Below are 19,381 nucleotides of genomic sequence, written 5' to 3'. Positions count from 1 at the left end.
TGTTAATTTTCGAAAACTTATCGATGTGTTAATGTTAAAGTTCATCAATTATGAAACAAATTCAATTTCATCTGCAAAGCAGCTCTACAGAAGACAAGTGACATTATTCAGCTCGTTGATTAAATTCAGTTCAACAAGTGTAAACGTAGCAAAGTTAACGTTTAGTTCAAGTTAACGGTTCAAATTTAGTTCTCATTCGATAATGTCAGTGCAGTAAAATTGATAATATTACTGAATATTAAGTATCTTTTAAACCCCAACTCAGCAAAGCCAAAGGCGACAGTGGCAAGGAACCCAAAGTCATCAGGTGACAGAAGGCACTGCAGTCTGTAAGCATGATAGTTTCCATGCAGTATAACCTCCATGATCACCACCTAAACACTCAGACACACTCTTGAAGTTTGAGCACCCTGAACCAACAACATTTGTCCTGCTTATATGGCATTTTCATTGTTTTCATTGATTTAAAATGACAAGGTTCAAAGAAGACACACAAAGCATTTCAAGAATTCAGTTGAGCTTTGTCTGTATTGAGCAGGGATGAGCTATTCTATAGATTACATTCACTGATATCAGCAGAGGCTGATGCTCAGCGATTACACTACTGACGAAACACACATCAGTGAATCACAAAACACATGAATAGATCCAGACCCACAGCAGCAAATATGTCTCTGACGCATAATGAGAAATAATGAGAAAATATAAGAACAAAATTGCTTACCACAGCTATGCAGACGACACACAGCTCTACTTAGCCCTATCGCCTAACGACTACAGCCCCATTGACTCCCTGTGCCAATGCATTGATGAAGTCAACGGTTGGATGTGCCAAAACTTTCTTCAGTTAAACAAAGACAAAACTGAAGTCATTGCGTTTGGAAACAAAGATGAAGTTCTCAAGGTGGATACATACCTTGACGCTAGGGGTCTAACAACTAAAAATCAAGTCAGGAATCTTGGTGTGTCTCTAGAGTCAGACCTTAGTTTCAGTAGTCATGTCAAAGCAATAACTAAATCAGCATACTATCATCTGAAAAATATTGCAAGAATTAGATGCTTTGTTTCCAATCAAGACTTAGAGAAACTTGTGCATGCTTTTATCACCAGCAGGGTGGATTATTGTAATGGACTCCTCACTGGCCTTCCCAAAAAGACCATAAGACAGTTGCAGCTCATACAGAATGCTGCTGCCAGGATTCTGAGCAGAACCAGAAAATATGAACATATCACACCAGTCCTCAGGTCTTTACACTGGCTCCCAGTTACATTTAGGATTGATTTTAAAGTATTATTACTGGTATATAAATCATTCAATGGGCTAGGACCTCAATATATTGCAGATATGCTCACTGAATATAAACCTAACAGATCACTCAGATCATTAGGATCACATCAGCTAGAAATACCAAGGGTTCGCTCTAAGCATGGAGAGTCTGCTTTTAGCTATTATGCCACCCGCAGCTGGAACCAGCTTCCAGAGGAGATCAGATGTGCTCCTACAGTAGTCACTTTCAAATCCAGACTCAAAACACATCTGTTTAGCTATGCATTTACTGAATGAGCACTGTGCCACTGTTCGTCCGACTGTTTTTACTGTACTGGTTTTGTCTTTGTTTGTTTTCTAATTTCTAATTTATTTATTTTTATTATCTCTGGAAAAGATTTTGAAGGAGAGCGGGAGAGTCTTCACTCCGATGAGGCGAGTGAAGGAGTAAGTTATACTGCTGTATAAGAAGTCGCTGAGAGCGCCGTTAAGGGTAACGGCAGCAGACAGCGCACACGAAGCGTGCTCTGTGGGGGCCCCGCTGGGCATTACTGGTGTAGCACCACCCCAGCAGAGTACGTCCCTGGGCTAGAGGTCCAGTTGCACCGTAAACCGGCTCAATCTCTTCCATCTCAGATAGGGGTGGACCAGTACTACTTTATTTGATTTTTAATTCTAAACTGTTTTAATTATTCTTACTTGTTTTGATTATTTTAATTTATTCTATGTAAAGCACTTTGAATTGCCATTGTGTATGAAATGTGCTATATAAATAAACTTGCCTTGCCTTGCCTTGCCTTGCATTCTAACCAAAATGCAAAGATTTCATCATGGTCTATTTTTATTTCCATTTCACGCTAAAAACCTTCAAATTCCACCCTCTTTTGAATTTACTTCTGTGCAACTCAAAGGGAAACATTTAGCAGTTCTACTTTTTCCCCACAGAGATTCCTCTGAAGCCTTAGAATAGCTTTGAGTGAGAAACAAACCGAAATTCAAGACCCTTTTCCAGTAGAAATGTTGCTTTCCATCCAATCATATCATGATTCACCCAATAAATGAACACTTCACATTACATAAAATATCCTATATATTACCATACCTTTCATGCATTAGGCACCTTGAACTCACAATGACATTTTCAATAGCATTTTTTAATTTAGAATTTATTAATCATAATAAATTTATAAATAAACTGACATGAACTAACAATAACCAGTTGTATTTAGAAGATTGATAAATTATAAATACTGTAATAATAAATGTATTGCCCATTGTTAGTTAATGCATTACTGAGCGTTAACTAATGGGACTTTTATTTTAGGCCTACGTGGTTACCTAAAATGTATTTTTTTGTGAACTAAATCTTTAACATGATTAATAAATGCTGCTCTTACTTTGCATTAACTAATAATAATGTATAAAGCCTACTGAATTACCATCTTATTTGTTCAGGAGGCGCAACCGACTTTATCGGATCTCTTGTGCATCTCAATGCGTTAGATTATTGTATTTTATCGGTCAAAATGATAAACAGCATTTGACTTGCACATTTGGTAAATGAGGGAAAGTTTCAGTTCCCACAACTTTTGCCTATGATAGTGCACGAGAAATACGCTCACTAGACTTTCTCTCCTGTTACATAATCCAGCCATTGCACCTGGCCCTCCACATCACCCCCACCACACACACACACACACACACACACACACACGATGCGATCCGCTTTCTGCTGACGGCAGCATTCCTGAGCGGTTTTCCCATCTCCGACCCGCTGAACTGGATCTTATCAACACGGTAGGTCTGACTCCATCCAGTGTGGCGACTAACATATCTGTGATATTTGTCTCTCTCTGTGTTTGAAGTTTAGCAGATTGAAGGTTTGAGGTTCAAAGCTTGTAATCACAGCTCTGTCTGTCTTTCGCAATTACTGGAATGTTCTCATACTAAATACTTTGTATGCAGACACACCCCATACTCTGCATATAGCGTGCCATTACGTGCTCCTCAATGATAAAAATATAACTATATGTCTGAACTGAATCTGAAACTGCAGATTTCCAGATTTCCTCTTCATCTGAATACACACAGGCTATCACTCACTTCCATTAAATAGTGCAAAACACTAAAAACAAAACACTAGAAAAACAGAGCTGGGGAATAAAGAATAAAGGCGTAGTTACTTTTTTGCCCATTCTTCTTTAAATTTTTGGTCTACTTTAATGCTTTGTGTATCAGAATTCATCGTGTCATCGGGTTCATGATCAGACGTACCGCTGTATCAGTGTCCTTATTTGTATGGGGTTAGAATTCGGTCACAATTCTGTGCGCGCAAGATCACATTTTGAGCGTGCAAAAGGGCATTTCGCACGCGCGGAAATCAATTTTGCATTTAAAATAAGTATTTGGATGTGCGCAGACGCTCTCTTTCGCATGTGCAAAGTTTCACTTTCTTGCTCCTCTCACACCAGCCCTGAGCGCTCTCTAAGCGCTGACGGCTCGCGTGCTCAACACAACCCAGCGTTACAATATGCCATAATTCCAGCCAATCAGAGATGAGGCTGCTAAATTCTGATTGGCTGGCTTGAAAACCAATCACAAGACTCCCTGCAGCTGTGGACGAGGTCAAATACATGGTGGAAGATATTTATGTTTAATTTGTTTAATGGATTGAACACTTCAATTTAAGTTCAAGTAAACAAAAACATTCACAGCAGAGATGTTCTATAAAAACAACTATCATAGGCCTACTAAAAAAATATATACTGTATTTTCTTATATACTATTTTAGGATGGATAGTGTGCACATTGGGATGCAGGCTTGTTCCCCTCACTACACACACACAAAAAAAGACATGTGGGTAACAATGCAAACATATATGCAAATATAACTGTAAGTGAAAATCTTGGGTGTGTGACCCACAAGACTTCTATATAATTACTCGCATTATTCGATTTTTATTTTTTTGCAGTGAGGGGAACAAGCCTGCATCCCAATGTGCACACTATCCATCCTAAAATTGTATATAAGAAAATACAGTATATTTTTTTTAGTGTGATAGTTCTTTTTACATGACATCTGCTGTGAATGTTTTTGTTTAAATAATTCCAAGGATTTGAAGTAGATTGATTATTATTTTAACGTTATTACATTGCATTTCTACGTTTATTTGATGGCTTTTTTTTATTCTGATGTGAGTGATGTACCGTTTTTACACACTTATTTCATTAAAAGGGGAAAAGTCTGTCCATCTTCATTTCTGAAAATGTGTAACATTTGAGACCCCAGCTCGGTCGCATTCATATTTCACTAATGTTAGTTACATAACTTGCTGTTCAGAAAGAAGTTAGAAAGAAACTACTACCTCTTGAGGTGTAGCAAACACTGGGACATGCCATTATGTACAGTAGCCTAATAGTACGATTTGATTTTGATTAAAAATAAACTAAAGAAAATTAGCTTAAAATAAGCTAAAAAATAAACTGTGAATTGAATTTAAATAGAAGTGTTGAAGCCATTAAACAAATTAAACATAAACATCTTCCACCATGTATTTTTCCTCGTCCACAGTCGGTGATGCAGGGAGTCTTGTGATTGGTTTTCAATCCAGCCAATCAGAATTTAGCAGCCTCATCTCTGATTGGCTGGTATTATGGCATATTGTAACGCTGGGTTGTGTCTGCGCTTCGAGAGCGCTTATGGCTGGTATGAGAGGAGCAAGAAAGTGAAACTTTGCACATGCGAAAGAGAACGTCTGCGCACATTCAAATACTTATTTTAAATGCAAAATTGATTTTCGTTCGCTCGAAATATTTTCTTATCTGCGAGACGAATATTTCTCTGCAAAACTCAGTTCACGCGCGTGCGAAATGCCCTTTTGCGCGCTCAAAATGTGATCTTGCGCTCCCAGAATTGTGACCGAAATCTAATCCCTATATTTGCACATATACATTTCATTTGTTGAAGACATGATGAAATATGTGCGCATACGGTGCTGGTTCATGTTTGGAGTAGGAGAGTATGTGAAATATGTCTTTATTCTCATGTATAACATGGAGAAACTGATGACGTAGAAACATACTCTCTCCAGCCACAGCTGCCAATCACCACTCCGAATTACCGTACATACCTCACTTTGGTTCAACTTCGCTTTTTAAAGCGGGAGAACAAAATAGCTAAAAAATATCACTTTTCCCTTAATAATAAACATATTGGCCCTCATTTATCATTCTTGCGTAGAAACGGGCGTATATATTGGCGTAAGATTATGCTTGCACTCCTCTCACCGCCTGATTTATGAAGCTGTGCGTACCTTTGAAATCCAGGTGTACGCAATACCTGCCCTTGATAAATCCCGCGGCTGAAAACGATCGTCATTAGAATAACACGCCCCTATATATTCAAGTCTCCGCTTCCCCCACGCCCTCATTTTACGCCATGTACACACGGAAGACGGCACAGAAGAGAAACTTCTCTGACGTGGAGCCGAAATGACCTATCACAATGCAATATTTTACAGCACGTCTTTTGAAACAATTAGCATTCAATTTCGAATCACGTCACATGTATTGGGGTGTACAATAGTGATGATGATGATGTGATGTGGAGTACCATTCATTCACATTAATAATTGCATGACAATTTGTAATATTCTTCTTATTATTATGATTTTTATTATTAATGACGCTTATTGTTATTTAGAAGAAGAACGTCGTTATTATTATTTGTATTATTATTATTATTATTTAAAAGAAGAAGAATGTATTTTTTATTATTTTGTCAAGTCTGAATTATTTTTTGGTCATTGAAAGCCTTTCATTACCAAACCCAGTCCGTGCGCACCTGCCGGGCCAAACCCTGAAACGTCAGGGTAAAGCACACAGGCTCGCAACTGAAGGAATACATATGGCTACAAATCAAATGGTTTGGTAAAGTCACACAAATTAAACATTGAAGTCCATGTTGCACAAAAATAAACACTGAAGTTTATAATTACTATGTTGTTGTTGTTGGTCATAATATATCACATCTTTTAGTTTGTCAGTGCGTTTTGTGGTGTTAGGAATTGTTTTTCTGCGCATTTCCGCACTAACTCAAAACGTGCGTACACCACCTCCTGAGCTGGCGTAGGATTTGAGCGTACCGTACGCCAACGTCCATATTGATAAATCTCAAAGTCACCGTGGTTTTGGGTGTACGCCAGGTGTACGCTGGAAATTTGGTGTACGCACTATTGATAAATGAGGGCCATTGAGTGTTATTGTGGTTTTCATTGATGTGCAACCTGCACAAATTTGTTAACATCCCAAAAAAAATGTGTTTTAGGGTTTCATGACGCTTTAATGCAAGTATCTTATTGGTGATCTTAGGACAGATTCTGCCAATTACCCAGGTTCTCCAGGTCTTTGCGGGTGACAAACTTGTAGTCGTCATAGATGGTGCTCTCCGGGTTCTCCTCAAGCTCCTCGGTGAGGTTATCCAGGAAGGAGCACCAGCATGGAGCCGGACCGAGAGACTGAAACACAGCACACAACAGAGAAACCGCGAGTCAATGGCAAATAAGGATCCTTCTCAGGTAGATCATAAAGCGCTTACCAAAACATGGCGGTTTAGAGATATCATGAAGATGATCTTTAACAATTAAGGATCAATCTATAATAACGAAAACGGTTGTAATTGGTCAGAATTCACAGCAAAATTAAAAGAAGTTGCTTGAATGAAGGCTATTTTATGTGCCAGTTGCATTGTTCTTAAATGTTGTAAAAAGGAACAGTGAAGTGCAAAAAAGGGTACATTATGGCAATATTATGTATAAATGCCAATAATTTATGCAGAAAAAAACAACAACCTTCTGATCTTTTCTACAAACCACCAGATAAAATTGTGACAGAATTCGATTAATGTTGTACAGTAAAATGTACTTCTCAAAGTAATAATAACAACGTGTAAAACATTAGATTGATTTATTATTATTTGGAATATCAAACAACCAAGATAGTTTAAAAGATGTTTTAACTTGTACAGTATACGAGTTCTGTTGTGCAGCCCCTTAAACGACAAAAAATAAAAATGCAGTTTAAATTGTTAAAGTTTAATGTTTTTTTTTATTACACTTATTTTTATTTGATTACACTTCAAATTATTAATTAAATTTTTGTTTTTAAGTTTGATTAATTTATTTTTAGACACCATTTTTGAGATACAATTTTTAATCAAATCCCAAAACATAATCCCGAAGAAAATACAATGGAGAAAACAGAATCAGGCAAAAAATAAAAGGGTTTTCATGTGTAAAAGAAGTAGCTTACTCTGAGGAGTTTACGTTGCAATTACATTCATTCTTGAAGTCTAACAAACACGTGGAATGCACTTCCTTCCCCATTAATGGTATGAAATTAATATTATTGTTAAATATCAATATCGCCAAAAATATGATCATACAGCCCAACCCTAAATGTGTGTTTGGAGGAAATGTAATGAAAATAACATAAAACAGTCTTCATTTTCTTTATGCAAAACGTTATTTATTTAATTATTTAATTGTATAGTTTTCTTTTGAGTTTAGTGTGAAATGTGATTCAGACATTGATACAAGATTCACTGTTAGAAGTTCTGAACCATGTTCTGTTTGACAGAAATGTCAGTGTAGGGTTAGGGTTATGAAGGGCTTATAAACTGAAATGATTTTATTGAGATCTCGAGTTTGTAGTTCTTATTTCTGTATTGTGTGTACTCAACTCAGGTCCTGCCCTGACAGTCTTTCCTGTCTTATCTCGGTTTAATGTATCTTTGTTTGCCTTGTGTCTTGGTCATGTGCTCTTCTAGTCCCGCCTCCTTGTTTCCCGTCACCACACCCCTTGGTTTAGTCCTTTTCTAGTCCTCATTTGCTTTTGATTGTGTTCACTTGATCCTCATGTGCTCTGCTGTCTTTATATTGTACTCCTTTTCCTCTTGTCTTTGCAATTGTTGTGTGCGTGCGTTTCTCACAGATCTTGTAAGTCAATGCTAGATTTAGTTTTGTTTGTCAGTTCTAGCTTTGAATTAATTTAATTTAGATTTTTTCAGTTATCTTACGAGAGGTTCTCTCGTACTGCGTAATATCTTACGCTAGGGGAAAACCTCTTTTCCTCGAGATATTGAAGCCAAAAATTATCCTTAATTTTGAATTAATGTAAAACACATTGCAGCAGCATGCAGACATATGCAAAGGCGGCTAGCGTGCCTATTGGCTGCCCTGCGGCAATTGCAGCAGCCTATCGAGAGAGGCCCTTCTGTGACGGTCCAATGGGGATGCTTCGCGCCCACTGCGTCACCCTCCCGCCGAAACGGGCGTGGCCTAGCCCTATAAATATAGCTCGATGGGCTGATATAATCTGATTTTCATCTCTTCAGCGAAGCTCACACATCGCTGGATCCAGAATGAGAAGCCGCGCCGTCGAGACAGCTTTCTGCGGGACGAGCCTCTGCACTGAAGTCGCTGGCCTTCACCTGGCCGCCTTCAGCCGCCGTTCCTGCTACGCTATCCGGCGTACTACGTATATATCCTTTACTCTGCTCTGTGTGTGTGTGTGTGTGTGTTCGCCCCGCGACTCACACGTCTATCATCTAAAAGAGCCGCGTCTTTTTAAGCCTTTATGCCTTCCTCCTGTGGCAGCAGGCAGCCCTAAACAGCCGTCTGCTCGCAGCTCCCAGCCACAGCCTCCGCCCCCCGCCGCTCCACAGCGCCGCCAGGCCCGGGATCAAAGGCCGCGCTCTCGCTCTGCAGGCCGCCGCCCCCCCTCCGCATGGGTCCCGGCCAAAGATTGAGATCAAGCCCGAGGCCTCAAAGTCGTCCTAGCCCTTCTAGGAAAACGACGGTGTTCAAGTCCCGCCGCGGCCGGACTTCCACCAAAACTTCTCGCTCGTTCAGTTCCAAGAAATGTGACTGTCCCAGTATATTCTGCAGTAAACAAGTCGGTACCACAGCCCGCTTGCCTGCACACAAACAACGTATTTACGGCGACCCAGATAAATCATATAAAGATTGCAATTTCTGGTGTTCCGGCCACGACCGATGGTGTTATGAGTGTAATAGAAATGCCCACAACCCAGTGCTCATTTCTACACACAAACACAGCCCGCAAAAATGCAGGGCTCGCACAAATAAAATCGCCTCATGTCGATTGTGCACTAAATGTAGTGAATGTGCCCACGTCTCAGTGCCCACAAACACTACACATCACATGTCCCACGGTTTCTGTAAAAACGAAACCAACACACATTCAGTCAGCTCAGGCCGACATTGTTTTCAGTGCAGTAAATGTGCCTGCTGTCCCGCGCCCACATTCACTCACAGACATGTTAAGCCCCACGGGGCTCACCCCGCTCGCTCTCTCTCTCTCAGCAAACTGCTCTAAGGGATTTGAGCGCGGCCAGGCTGCCCGCCGCGCCCCCCGCCTCACACACTGCAAACACAGTGTCTGCGTTCTCTCACTATGTCACGGCCAGAGCCCAGATCTCATTCTACCCCTAGCTATTCACACGAAAGCGTGGGCACAGCTTCCCGGGGTTTCAGAATGCAGAACAGAAAAGTGCAGAACAAAGCGGTATAAAAATAGCTTTGTTCCAGCAGCCATCAATCAGAGGAACAAAATGCACAGATGACACAGAAGCTATGTTTTATTTATTTTTATTTATTTTATCTTTTTTATTTTTTTTGTTGTCAAATGTGTATTGTCTGTGTTTGTCGTAAAAATTGTGTGGATAACTCTGACACTGCAAAACAAATCTACCTACGGGTACAAATAAAGGAACCTGAACCTGAACCTGAACCTGGCACAGAATACTACAATCGCTTGAGCGCAGCTCGCTAACCGACCAAAAGCTAACATGGGCAAAGTAAGACCCATACTGTTGCACAGCTCAGGTCGAATGTTTTTCACCCTGACTGTGTGGAACACTATAAAGTGATTAGCTCCCTTAGGATGCTAAAAGTTATTGGGAATGATGCTTCTAGCCTCTCTTCTCAGACTCTCTGTGAGTCCATGGTGATTGTGCACTACATGAGCCCCGGGCACCTTCCCTTGGGACTTTGAAGTCGGATCCCAGCACGCACGGCGTTTTACACTGTGTTATATTGTCTATGTCTAAGCCTATGTCTGCATGCTTTTTACAATGCGAAAAAAATGCGTTTTACATTAATTCAAAATTAAGGATAATTTTTGGCTTCAATATCTCGAGGAAAAGAGGTTTTCCCATAGCGTAAGATATTACGCAGTACCCGTTCCCTCTTCTAGAGAGAACCGAGGTTACGTTAGTAACATAGAACGTTTTTTCTTTGTTCCTGATTTTTATTTTAGTCAAGTTCCAGTATTAATTTTGCTCTAGTTCTCCCAAGCTTCGTTTTTGTTTTCTCTCTTGTTTTTGATTTGATTGTTCAAGCCCCCAGTAGTCAATAATTTGATCCCTTAAAACTCAACTCTGATCACCAAAATGACAAATAAAAATTATTCACGCCTTAAAATATCTTGAATGTAACTCGACACCCTTGCCTCATTTAGTATACACGGTTCTATGAATATGCAAATGAGCCCCGCCTCCACTCACTCACACAGCTCAGAGATCCACTGGTTGACGATCACACGTCGATCTGATTGATCTCAGTTAGTTTGTGACGTCAGAAACACCAGCGATTTCAAACCGTATCTTAGAGACTGTCTTTGGTTCACTGCAGTTTTAAAGAGAAAATACTCAGCAATGCTGTCGACTTATGAATTTACACATGGTTTGTCTTAAAGCATATTAAAAACACCACATATACATATAAACTCACCACAAGGGGAACTTTAACTATATATAGGACTTGTGCTATATAAATAAACTTGCCTTGGCTTAACTAATATTTTATTTCTTTTCTCTCTTGTTCCCTGTAAGGTTGAAGTCTTGTTTTATTTCTTTTTTTCAAGTTTCCAGTTATTTATTTCTAGACCTCTTTTGTTTGTTTACTTATTTATTTGCCAGATCCTGTTATTACAGTATTTAGTTTCTTTATTTGATTTTCTCTACTCTTTACTCTGTTTAATTTGCTTTTATATCTTGTTGTCTTGGCCTATTAAATCTTGTCTTGTGTGTTGCGTTGACTCTCCTGGTCTGGCTAGTCTGGTGTTCCCTGAGCCGCTGCCTTGTGTCCATCTCTGCGGTCTCATCCCCAACCAACCTGTTCTCCAGTTGTGTATCCTTGCCTTATTGTTTGATCTGTATTCCCACCTCACCTATCTTGTGCTGTTACTTGTTGTCAATAAATAACAACCGTTGGTTATTCTGCATCTGGGTCCTCCCTCTCAGAATTCCTGACACAGACAAAATAAATGCTCTCTTATTGCCAAATACACAGAGCTATATAATGTGCAGGTCTGGATCAGAAGGCAGTTTCTCAGAAAGGTTTCGGTTGCCCTTAACTGCCGCTGCTCTGTAAACTATAAACACTATAAAGCCACATGGAGGGTTGCTTTTACTTAGAAAGACATGAAAAGGTGTTATTGGTAGAAGGTGTTCACGGGAAGTGCCGTGACTAATCAAAGTACAAAGAAAAAAATGTGCTCAAAGCATCTGCTCATTTTCACGTCATACTTCAAATTACGCCATCTGGTACTTACAGGAATGTAAAAGTGTTTCATTTTGGGATCTTCATTGGCAGTGAAGAGCATACCTGTAAATTGAGTCATATAGAAGCAATTAGAAAACAGAAACAACACACAAAACCCCTATATACGCGAGTCACCTTCAACAGCACGTGTCAGATGATGGTCACAGACGTGTGTGTGTCCATCAGATGTGTGTATGCAGGCCTTATCATTCAAACTGTGTAAATATAATGCACTCACAATAAAGCAACCGTTCATTTTTGAGATCAGTAAGATTTTGGTCAGCATGTCTCTAATGCGCACCATAGTTTTGATCAAATTAATTGTACCGTAAAACAGTAAAAAAGAAATCACTATTATTAAAATTATTATAGATTTTAGATTTTATATAGGAGTTACTGTATTGTTGTAAGATGTTTAATTGTATATTGTGTTATACTTTATATGCATGTACTTTTATATTTTAGTCATATAAAAAAGTTTTCCATATATATATATATATATATATATATATATATATATGATTATATAATTATTATTTTGTCATATATAAAATGGCAATAAAAATGTTTAATGATTAACAATTTGCACTAGCTTTCAAAAGTTTTTGAAAGAAGTCTCTTCTGCTCACCAAGGCTGCATTTATTTGATCAAAAATACAACAAATATTGTGGAATATTATTACAACAATTTAAAATATGAATATAATTTGAATATATTTTAAAATGTAATTTATCCCTGTGATCAAAGCTGAATTTTCAGTATCATTATTTATTATTAAACATTTATTATTATCATCATCATCAATGTTAAAACAGTTGTGCTGCTTCATATTTATTTCTGGAAACCATGGTATCTTTGAAAAAAGAGCAGCATTTATTTGAAATCGAAATCATTTGTAACATTATTAATGTATTTACTGTAACTTTTGATCATTTAATGCGTCCTAGATGAATAAAAGTATTAATTTAGTTCAAAAAACAAAACTCTTGAACATTAGTGTAGGTGTGCTAGTTTTTTGTATCACGGTCTTTCTTCTAACATTCAAAAAATATTTATTAAAACTGAAAACCCAAATCAGTACTTCACATCTATTTATTAATCTGGCATGTTGGCATTAATGCTAAATAAATCCTTCAGGATAATACAAGATCCTCTTTTGATCCTGTAGTGATAATGACTGGCAGACTGCCTTTTAAAAGGGGTGGGATACATTAAAAGCTCTTCATGGGGTTTTAAATATCTTTTGTTTAACACAAACAGAGACGTTCTCATTCTAGAGAGCATCTGATTGGACAAAAAAGAAATGCTTGTACACACCCCTGTGAGCAAGTTGAGATCAATCATTTTGCTCTGCTTTCCAGTAAGAGAAAAACTGTAACTTTTAAATATATATTTCTTCTACAAAGTTTATGTTGGCAAGCTCCAGCGGTGTATAAATGACCTTAAAGCTCACACACAAGGGTGAAATGCCACACAATTCTACTTTAAGTTTCATGGGGTTAGATAGAAATAAACTAGTATCTTATTGTGGTTAAACTTCAGTTCTATTTGTGTGAACTAACCAGAGCCGGGGTAGAGACACACATCATTGACGTCGGCCTGCGGTTCCATGGAGGAAAATACTGTTCCCTGAAATCAAGACAAAAAAACAAAAAGTAGTTACGCTTTTGATGTTTTTCCAATAAAGGATCCATGCTGAATGTCTAGAATAAAGAAATACACCAGCGAAGCCGGTCTTACATTGTCTTTGTGCCACATCTTGATGATTTTGGAGTCGGCGGACAGCACCAGGTCCAGCGGCTCGTGGAAGTGAAGGGATTTGATGGGAAGACCATAGTAATGATCTTAAACTAGCAGAGGATGTGAAGAACGAAGATCATAGACCAGAATCTGAGAAGGCATCACAACTCCAAGTCAAAACAAGCACTGCTGGCCATGAATCTGAGTTTACGTTTGCTCTCTCCTTTGAGCTGAGTTGTCTCTATATTTTACCAGGACTTTACACTTTAGATGTGAGGGTTAAATCAGTAGTGACCTGTCCGGTGCTGGTGCCCACCGCCATTCCCAGAGAGCCGTTGAACTTCAGAGCGCTGACGGACGGCAGACCTTCCACCCTTCAAACACAGGACATCAGACGGTTATAATAGTGTTGTCAAAAGTACCGACTTCGGTACAGAAATTTAAAAAAATGTCACGGTTTTAGCGCTGTTGGGCGGAATCGTAAACACCTCTGATTGGCCATTGTGTTCATGAGCTTATCAAATATGTCTGTGATTGGCTACAATGGTCAGTGCTTCAAAAACATGTTGTAAATATACATCAATGACACTTCACGAGTACTTACACAAATACACTCGGGAGCGTTTTTAAAAACACTTTTTAAAACACTTAGCGTAGGGCTGCACGATTAATTGAATTTTGGCTTCCCACGATCAAATTCGCGTGATCGAACGATATTTAAAATGCATCATTCCGTTCACAGAACGCTCTGTATCAAAGTTTTTTTTTGCAAAGCCAATGAAACGTATCGGTTACCTAACGTAACCTCGGTTCTCTCTAGAAGAGGGAACGAGTATTGCGTAAGTTAGCTTACGCTACGGGAAAGATTAATCTTTTCGAGATATTGAAGCCAAAAAATTATCCTTAATTTTGTATTTATTGTCAACGCAGTGCAGTAGCTAGCAGACCTAGTGCAGGCTGTCACAGCATCACAGCCAGCCAGAATGGGCGTGGCTTAGTGTATATAAGCAGGGCTCGGAGGCTGTTTCTCTGGTTTTCATCGACTGAAGCAAAAAGTCGCTCGTGGCGCGAGCACGGCAGGTTACGCAATACTCGTTCCCTCTTCTAGAGAGAACCGAGGTTACGTTAGGTAACCGATACGTTCTCTTACGAGAGGTTCTCTCGTATTGAGTAAGTTAGCTTGTGTAAACTCTCAGTGCCCTGACTCGCCATAGGAGATTTAACATTGCTTTCGCTATTGGATGATGGCAGAGCCGATAGAGAAATGACCTGCGCTCTGAAGGGAGTGCCCATCACCCTTGGAACGTAGCCATGTCTAGGTTTGAGGATGACTTTGGAGTCATTTGGCCCAAACTCAAGACACGCAGCGCTGACGGACAGCCCACACGTTTGACTGATGACAGTGCAGTCAGAAAAACGGTTTTGAGTGATAGGTATTTCAGTTCCACGGACTCTAGTGGCTCAAAGGGGAAAGCTTTCAGGGCCTCGAGGACCAAGGAAAGATCCCACATAGGAACCGAGGGGGGCGCGGAGGATTCATCCTTCTGGCTCCTCTAAGGAAGCGGATGATGAGCTTGTTTTTCCCTAGTGACCGGCTGCGCGTCGATTCTGCGAGCGCTGTGACGGCCGCCACATAGACTTTAAGCGTGGATGGGGACCTCCCCTTATCCAACAGCTCTTGTAGGAAACTGAGCAGCCGCGAGACCCCGCATGTCCGCGGGTCCAGATTTTTGTCGGTGCACCATTTAGAGAACACAGACCATTTAGACGCGTAAAGCTTTCTGGTAGAGGGAGCTCTAGACTGCGTAATCGTGTTCATCACTCCTTCTGGCAAGGTAACCGGTACCCGTTGATCAACCATGCATGCAGCGACCAGCGCTCTGGATGGGGATGCCAGATCGAGCCGCGAGCTTGAGAGAGAGGAGATCTGTTCTCACCGGAATCGGCCATGGGGCTGTGTTTTTGTGACAGCCGCGTCAGCTTCCGGGAACCAAGTCCGATTCTCCCCACGCGGGGCTATAAGGAGCACCAAGTGGCGCGTTTCCCTGATCCTCTTGATTACCTGTGGTAACAGAGAAATCGGAGGGAAGGCATACAGCGGGCGGCTGGGTCAGATTTGGGCCAGTGCGTCCTCGCTCTTCGAAAAGAACCTTGGGCGGTGAGCGTTGAAGTGGGCGCATGCACAGTAGGCCCAGCTGAAGCACCGCTGCAGCTGAAGCCATACAGCCCAGCATCCTCTGGAATGTTTTCAGAGGGATGATGCTGCCCTTATGGAAAGACGCGGCTAGGTGTCGAACATGGCGCGCACGCGCTGTGTCGATAAACGAGCCGTCATGGCCACAGAGTCCAGTTCTATTCCTAGAAAGGAAATTGACTGACTGGGCAGTAATGAGCTCTTGGTCCAGTTGACCGTGAGACCCAATCTCTCCAGATGACTGAGGAGCACTGTTCTGTGAGATAACATTTCTATCTTTGACTGTGCCAAAATCAGCCAATCGTCCAGATAGTTCATGATTCGCAAACCCTTGATTTCTCAAGGGGGCGAGCGCCGCGTCCATGCACTTCGTAAATGTACAGGGTGCTAAAGACAGGCCGAACGGCAGGACGGTGTATTGATAAACCTGACCGTCGGAGGCGAATCTCAAGAATGGCCTGTGACGGGGTATTATCTGAATCTAAAAATAGTCATCTTTCAGATTGAGAAAGATAAACCAGTCCCTCGGGCGAACGTGCACGAGGATTTTCCGGGTCGTAAGCATTTTGAACGGCCTTTTCATAAGCACTTTGTTCAAATGTCTCAGATCTAAGATGGGCCCGAGGGCTCCGTCCTTCTTGGGCACGAGAAAAATATCGGCTGTAAAAGCCTGACTCGCTCAGAGAAGGCGGTACCAGCTCTATAGCACCTTTGCACAGTAGCTTCGCTATTTCTGCGCGGAGTAGATGTGCTACTTCCGCATTCACTGTCGTCGCGGTCTGCGCTCGAAAGCGCGGGAACGGGGAACGAACTGACGTGAATAGCCCTGCTTTATTGTGCTTAGCACCCATTCTGAAAAAACCCTGGGATAGCTTCCCATGCATTTACATGTACAGCTAGGGGGCGAATGGCCTCCGCGCTCTGATCGCCACACTTTGGGGGATCGAGAAACTGAACCGGAGGAGCGGGCGCGTTGCACGTGCCCTCTGTGCTTGAAGGCGGCAGCTCGCTGACAACCATGACAGGCTGAATTGTGTGTGACGTCCCGATTGCCATGAATGGGGAGCGTTCTTTTACCACTTTGTGATGCACGAGCAGCGCCCTGGGCGAATTGTCTATAAGTAAGCGTGAGCGCTTGTGCGCGGGCACGAGACTTACATATGATTGTGACGCCCCGATCGCTTTGGATGGGGAGCGTTTCATGATCGCCTTGAGACGCGAGCGCGGCGCTATGGGCAGAGTGTTTATTAGTAAGCGTGAGCGCTTCTGAGCGGGCACAGGACTTACAGTTATAAGTGACGCTCCGATCGCTTGGGATGGGTGGCGTTTTATAGTCACTCTTAGATGCGCGGGCGGCACTCAGGGAGAGGTATGTGTTAGTAAGCGCGAACGCTCGTGGGCGGGCACGTGACTTACATTCATAACCTGACTGATATGAGTCTTTAATGGCCGTGTGAGCGTTGCCAGTAAGCGTGCGCGCTCGTGAGCGGACACGTGACTAACATTCACGACCAGTTATGAGCACTTGAGTACGGTGGAACGGGGAACGTTTTTTGAAAACATTGTAATGTGCGAGCAGCGCCGGAGGCGGTGTGTCTGCTTAGTAAGCGTGAGCGCTCTTGAGCGGGCACGTAACTTTTATTCATAGCCTGACCAATATGAGTACTCAAATACGGCGGCTCACTGACAGCGACAGCTGGCTGTTTTACATGTGACGTCCCGGCTGCTTTGAACGGGGAACGTTTATGAAAACTTGTAATGTGCGAGCAGCGCCGGAGGTGATGTGTCTGTTAGTAAGCGTGAGCACTCGTGAGCGGGCACGTGACTTACATTCTTAACCTGACATGTATGAGGCTGTTCTGGCCGTGTGACAGAGCGGGCAGAAAATAGGCGTGAGCACCGAGTTGTGGGCACGTTTCCTACATCTAGCACTCGAGCGGCATTTGCCAGCTTTATGAGAGTGGGCTCTGCGAGAGACACGGGGGGTATCGTGCTTGTGTGTAGGGGTGAACACCGAGATGTGGGCACATTTTCTACACTCAAGACACCAACGGCATGAGCCGGATAACCAGACATTATACTCACTTTGAGATTTCTCTGGGTCGCCGCGAAAACGGCGGATGTGTGCAGGCGAACGGGTTGCATTACCTCGTATTGCAGCTCGTTGGCTGCCAAATACACCGCTGCAGTAGCCTTTTCTAAGGGGACTGACAGGGCGAGACATTTCGACGGCGGCGCGCAAGCCCGTCCGGGTCATGCAGAGAGCTCGAGAGGGCTCTGCATGACGCGCGAAACGGGGACGCGAGGGCGGGGTATCTCTCTTGTAACGTAAGGAGAGCTAACCGCGTGCTCGTTGGTCGAGCAGTTACTGTGGGAACAGTGTTTGTATGAGGGCGCGCGCACTTCGTAGTGGGCACGGGACCTACATGTGACACAGATGATGCCCGTCCGGGTCATGCAGAGAGCTTGAGAGGGCTCTGCATGACGCGCGAAACGAGGGCGCGAGGGCAGGGTAGCTCTCTTGTAATGTAAAGAGAGCTAGCCGCGTGGCACTGTGGTTAAAGACTTCGATTCGAGCCAGCAGGGTCGACATCGGAAGTTCCTTGCAGTGCTCGCATCCTCCACGAGAGGGCGAGGGCTGTGTGTTCCTGACCCAGGCAGAGAGCACAGATGAGATGGCGGTCTCCAACACTGAGCGGCTCTGCACGAGCCACAGGAAGTGCGAGACATCTTGAAAAGACATCTCGCTGCTCTTTTAGGAAGTGTAGAACACAGAATACAGAGCTTAAAAGGATATGTCGCCGGGTAGCGTAGCTCGCATGGATGGCTGAAGGTGGCGAAGACGGCCGGCTTCTTCAAGCGCTGTCCTAAGCTGGCTTGTCGCTTTTCTCAACGGCGGCAGCGGCTTCTCTCTAGATCCAGCGATGCGGAAAGCTTCGCTGAAGAGATGAAAATCAGAGAAACAGCCTCCGAGCCCTGCTTATATACGCTAAGCCACGCCCATTCTGGCGGGCTGTGACGCTGTAAAGGCGCGAGCGCCCTTCATTGGACGTGACGTCACGTCGGGCTCAGTGGTAGGCTGCTGCAGTTCCCGCAGGGCAGCCTATGAGGACGCTAGACAGCCTGCACTAGGTCTGCTAGCTACTGCACTGCGTTGACAATAAATACAAAATTAAGGATAATTTTTTGGCTTCAATATCTCGAAAAGATGAATCTTTCCCGTAGCGTAAGCTAACTTACGCAATACGAGAGAACCTCTCGTAAGAGAACTAGCGCTCCGTAAACCACTGTCTGATCACGTGCCTCCATGAGCGACAGTGCGCGAGAGAGACCGAGTGTGAGCATTAGTAAATTGCATTAGTAAATTGCATTAGTAAATTGCATTAGTAAATTGGTACATACTACATAGTAACATATAATTACTATATAAGAGGCATGGAAGTTTGATTAATGGACTTCAATAATCAGTACTACAAACGTCTTGTTTTGAACTATTGTTTTATTTATTTTTATTTATTCTTTAAGGAGATTCACTGAGTTTTGGTGAATAAGAG

General features: G+C 42.2%; 1 pseudogene; it reads right to left on the bottom strand.

Annotated features, from left to right (window-relative positions):
* Positions 1-19,381, bottom strand: part of LOC130088841 (nucleolar protein 10-like) — a 48,867-nt pseudogene that overhangs the window by 24,980 nt on the left and 4,506 nt on the right.

This window comes from Rhinichthys klamathensis, unplaced genomic scaffold (assembly GCF_029890125.1).
Source record: "Rhinichthys klamathensis goyatoka isolate OS25496 unplaced genomic scaffold, OSU_Roscu_1.1 h1tg000123l_1, whole genome shotgun sequence".
Taxonomy (NCBI): domain Eukaryota; kingdom Metazoa; phylum Chordata; class Actinopteri; order Cypriniformes; family Leuciscidae; genus Rhinichthys; species Rhinichthys klamathensis.
The sequence above is the reverse complement of the archived record's forward strand: the minus strand, read 5'-3'. Positions and strand labels throughout refer to the sequence as shown.